General features: G+C 35.6%; 1 long non-coding RNA gene across 1 annotated transcript; it reads right to left on the bottom strand.

Moving 5' to 3' along the window:
• Positions 1 to 571: 571 nt before the first annotated feature.
• Positions 572 to 2,377, bottom strand: LOC120583314 (uncharacterized). Its single transcript, XR_005647768.1, has 3 exons — positions 2,129 to 2,377; positions 1,822 to 1,938; positions 572 to 1,636 (listed from the first exon to the last, which is right to left on the bottom strand). It is a non-coding gene; the product is annotated as an uncharacterized LOC120583314 (long non-coding RNA).
• Between the last annotated feature and the right edge of the window lie 2,733 nt (positions 2,378 to 5,110).

Raw genomic sequence — 5,110 nt, 5'->3', positions numbered from 1 at the left:
TTGGCATTTGAATGAGAGTCAGTTAGTTAGAAAGTTCTCATAACTAGGACACCTCATTGCCTAACCACACCATTGTGGGGTATTTTAGTTAATATGCAAATCAACAACAGCTGTGAGAACAAAACCACCACAGCATCAGCACAATAGGCTGAATATGCTGGCAAGTTTTGTCAGGGTCTTAATTGAGAAATGCTGTGGAATTAAACAATATATATAATTTATGCATATATAGAACTTACATAAAATATTATTGAAATCTATACACAAAATTTATCAGCTTGGAAAAAACAAACATTTTAAGAATTTCTAAGTGTAGATAATCTACATCCATAAATTCTAATCTACTTAGAATTTTAAATATTACTGCCAGATGAAATAAAAATTTCATCTTTACATCTTATTTTATTTTATCTGATTTATCTTCTTCTCAAGGGGAAAAAAAACAATTATATATCTGTCAACAGCATGTAATTTTGTTTCCCATACACACACCCAATAGTGATACCTTTAAAAACCACATAATTTCAGGGTCAGTGAAAAACAAACCAACAAGAAAATTGAAAGGAGAAAATAAGATTTAAAAATTGTATTTAGATTAGAAATTAGTCAGTAGAGCTACTATATTTATAAATTGATATACCATTCTGCATTGCATAAATGACATCCAAGACACTTAGATTTTTATAAAGAAAAAAGTACAATTTACATGTCAAAAGAGAATACAGTTGAACTCTTCCCTCTACTGGATGTTTTAGTAAAAAGCTAGACATACTGAATTGTAGCATAATGGGAATGCAAAGAAATTGGGGTTACAAGACAAACCTGAATGATAGTCTCTCTGGGGAGGAGGGAGCATTTTACATCTACATCCTTTGAATTTTTTATGGTGAGAGTATATTCATCACTTATATAACTTAAACAAATTTTAAACAAGATACAAAATTCTATATACAGTATGTCAATTTTGTTTAAATATATATATATTTAGGTAGAATCACACTAGAAGTTAACAATTTTTAATTTGGGCTATAAGGTTTATGGTAATATTTTTGTTTATGCTCTTTTGTATTTTCTAAATGTTTTCTAATAAGCAGGTATTGTTTTTATAATTAGGAAAATATTCTATTTATCAATAGAAGGTTTTAGATGCTTAGTAAAAATTAGGTACATAAAAGTTTTTTCTTTCAATAAAAAGAATCTTCTTTCTGTTATTATTGTTAACCTACCTAATCAGTGCTTTAGGCATTTATTTAGGTAAGAGCTTATTCCCTAAGAAATATATACTGCAAAATGTGAAAATTTGATCCTCAAAATCTGCCAAGTCGTATGAATAAAATAACTCATGAAATCATGTGTAAGAAGTTCCACTTATTTATGGATTGTGAGTTTCTACCATGTGGTAGTTTAGAATACAAAATATTTGCACCATAGGAATAACGCTCTAAATGTACTTCTCAGGTTGGGCCATAAAAGTTTATTTTACCCAAAGTATAGTCAACTATTGTGTTAACTGCTAAGCGAGGAGGCATCTGAGAAATGCAAAGGGAAGGGCTTGCAGAAATGACAGACTCAGCTGGTTATAGATTAACCACATCCTATAGATCTCTGAATGGCCTTCTGGAAACTCTTGTCACACCTACAAGAGAAATGATCTGTAAATAGATAGGACTGGTGGTCTGGGAATTCCTTTCCCCTTGCAGCCCCCACCTGAAACTCCCCCTCCCCATCTTGAGTCAGGAGGTGCAGTAAAACCTCGGACAAAGGAATCACGTGCTCCTTGCATGGACACTGCAGAGGTATAAAAGCTGTAAGAAATCTAACCAAGGGGAGCTCGTGCTTTGGTGCCATGAAAAGCCCCATGCACTCCGCTGGCAATAAATTCTCCTTCTTCTAACAAAGTTGTCGGAGCATCCAATTTCCTCCGTCGAGTGTCGCTTCCTGCAACAATGAAATAAAAAGTAGTAAACAATATTTACGATAAAGAATAGTAAGCAGTATGCCTTTAATAGTGGTATAAAGTTCCTCAAACCTCAGCTAGGGTGTAGGGAAGCCCTAGCCTCTAGAAGATTTCTGCGAATTTGTAGGGACTTATTCTCTTCTGTTCTCAAGATCAAAAGAATGTACTCACAGTAACCAATCAGTGAGCGATGTAGGTCTGCTCAAGATTCTGTAGGAGAGATAAAGGGGGCTTATATTACTCGATGTAAAGATTCGTTTTAGATTAAAAACATTTGTGCATTAAAAGACTCTATGAAGAAAGTAAACATCACCCCCAGAATAAGAGAAAATACTTGCAAGTCACATATCTGATAAGAGTCTACTATCTAGAATTAAAAAGAATTCTTACAGCTTAACAATAAAATGATAAATACTCCAGTTAAAAAAAGAAATAAGCCTAGAATCTGAATAGACATTTCTCCAGAGAAGATATGCAAATGGCCAGTAAACACAGGAAAATATGCTCAACATCATTAGCCATTAGAGAGATGCATCTCAAAACCACAATAAGATACCACTTTACTCCCACTAGGATGGTTATGGCAAGAATATGGAAAAATTGGAAGCCTCATACATGGCTGGGGCTCATGTAAAATAGTGTGGCCACTGTGGAGAACAGTCTGGCAGTTTTTCAAAAAAGTTAAAAAAGTTATCAGCAATTTCATTCCTGGTAATATCTCTGTGATGACTGATTTTATATGTCAACTTGACTGGGCCATGAGGTACCCAGATATTTGGTTAAACATCATTCTCGTGGCTGTGAGGATGTTTCTGAATGAGATTAACATTTGAATCAATAGTCTGAGTAAAGCAGATTGCCTTTCCCAGTGTGAGTGGGCCCCTTCCAATCCCCTGGAGGTGTGAGTAGAACAAAAAGACTCAATAAGGGAGAATTGATTTTCTGTGCCTGTATGTGAGCTGGAACATTAGTCTTCTCTTGCCTTCAAATTTAGACTGGAACTTATGCCCTCATCTATGCTAGGCCTCTAGTTTGCTGACCGAATATCTTGACTTCTCAGCCTCCATAATCACATGAGCGAATTCCTTATAGTAAATTGTATATATACATACCTCCTATGAATTATGTTTCTCTAGAGAACTCAGACTAATATAGTATCTAAAACAAATGAAAACAAGTGTTCAAATGCACTGTTCATAATAGCCAAAAAGTAAAAACAATCCAAATGTCCATCAACTATAAATGGATAAAAAAGAAATTGTAGCATAATTCATAAATGGAATATTATTTGGAAATAAAAAGGAATGATGCACTAATATGTGCTAAACCATGGATGAATCTTGAAAACATTATGCTAAGTGAAAAAAGCCAGACAAGAAAGGCCACATAGTGTATAAATTCATTTATATAAAATATTCAGAATAGGTAAAGCCATAGAAAGAAAAATGATAGATTAGTTGTTGCCAGGGATTTGGGAAGGGGAGAAATATTTTATAACTGCTTATAAAGTTTATTACACATGAGCCAGGGATTTCTTTCTGTAATAAAAAATGTAAAATGGTTACACAACTGTAAATACACCAAAACCACTGAATTATATATTTAAATGGTAAATTGTATGATATATTAATTATAAAATGATATATATGGAGAGAGATGCAGACTTTGTAGTTTAGGACTAATCATCCCCTAATCAAACCTTTTCTCTTTTAAGGGGAGTAGGAGGAAAATGCTGCTTTTGGATAAATATAATAAAAGGCCAAAGAGATGATTTATTCAATGAATAAGCAATTTGGGTTAATGTTCTTATTTCTAAAGACTAATGAAACTGCTCTTGATTTTAAGAATTTTCTAAAAGCATTCTTGCCTAATTAAATAGAATATGCTGAATATAATACAATTTGGTTTCTAGAAATTCAGTGTTTTCCTGTGAGAGGGCCATCAGTCTAACCTTTAGTTCTCTTAACAGAGAAAACAAACTAAATAAAGGTCTGTAGCCCGAGCTATTCATACACAAATTCCAGGGCAGATCCTGGAAGCTGGAAGTTTTTAAACTATATCTCTGGTAGCTGTTTCTTTCGTCTTTCTCCTAAAAGTGGAGTTTAGGTAAAAGTGGTTAAATAAAGGATTCTGGTCATTTGAACCCAGGAGGTTTATAAAACTGAGGTTTTGTTTGACATTAACTCCTAAGAAACGACTTTTGTCCTCTTTAACCTCATCCTCATGTCTATCCATTGGAGATAGCCAGGTGCTTTTACTTTCTAAAATATGCACTCACGACAATCGAAATGAATATATGTTTAAATAAGCATGGGCCAAGGTGAATGGTTTAAATTTCATTCTTATTCCAGTTCTGTCATAGTGTATTTTTGTGTGTGCACAAGACTTCTCTCCCAAGGCAGAGGGGCTCAGATGGACATGGCAGTTTCCTTTGCTGTGCTGACAGTGTCTGTGTCTCTGCACTGAGCTGCTCTATAGGTCTCAGGGGCGCTGGCACAGCTGGAATTCATCATGGCCAGTAAGCATCACTTGCTGGGTTTTCCAGGCAAGCAGGGCAAGACGCTCCTCCAGTTGGGTGCCTGTCCTGGGGCTAGATGACTGTTGGTGACCCTGATGCAGGACAATGTGAATCTCCTTGTGTGGGGACTCAAGCTTTGCACCTGCCAAGAGAGGGTCCTTGACTCCGCGCAGGAAAGAATTCAAGCACAAGCCGGAGTTAGACAAAAGGAAAGTTTATTGGAGAAGGAACAACGCTCCATAGACAGAGATCTGGTCTCCTCTCAAAGTCAGAGAATGAGACCACTAATGTTTGAGGTATTGGTTTTATATTTGTTTTCCTTTTATGGTGTGTATGTATGCAGTGTTAAAGGCACGAGGAAGTAGTTGCTGGTAATCTCAGCAGGAATCTTCTTTTAGGTTGGCCATATGCTGATCAGCCAGGTTCCTATTGTAATGGCCTGCTGAAATGTGAAAGGGTTAAAGAATAATTAAAACCTGAAACTGGACAAAGGAAGTCCATAACTTAGGCCTAGTTTCTGGAACCCCTAACCACACTCTGTTAATCATAAAACTTGTAACAATGAGCTCATACGCTAACTGCCAATTTTAGCCTGTGTAACCCTGCTTGCTTGCGTGGCATGAAAAATAATCAAT

This window comes from Pteropus medius, unplaced genomic scaffold (assembly GCF_902729225.1).
Source record: "Pteropus medius unplaced genomic scaffold, Ma_sr-lr_union100, whole genome shotgun sequence".
NCBI lineage: Eukaryota > Metazoa > Chordata > Mammalia > Chiroptera > Pteropodidae > Pteropus > Pteropus medius.
Note: the sequence above shows the minus strand (reverse complement) of the source record. Positions and strands in the feature narration are given on the sequence as shown.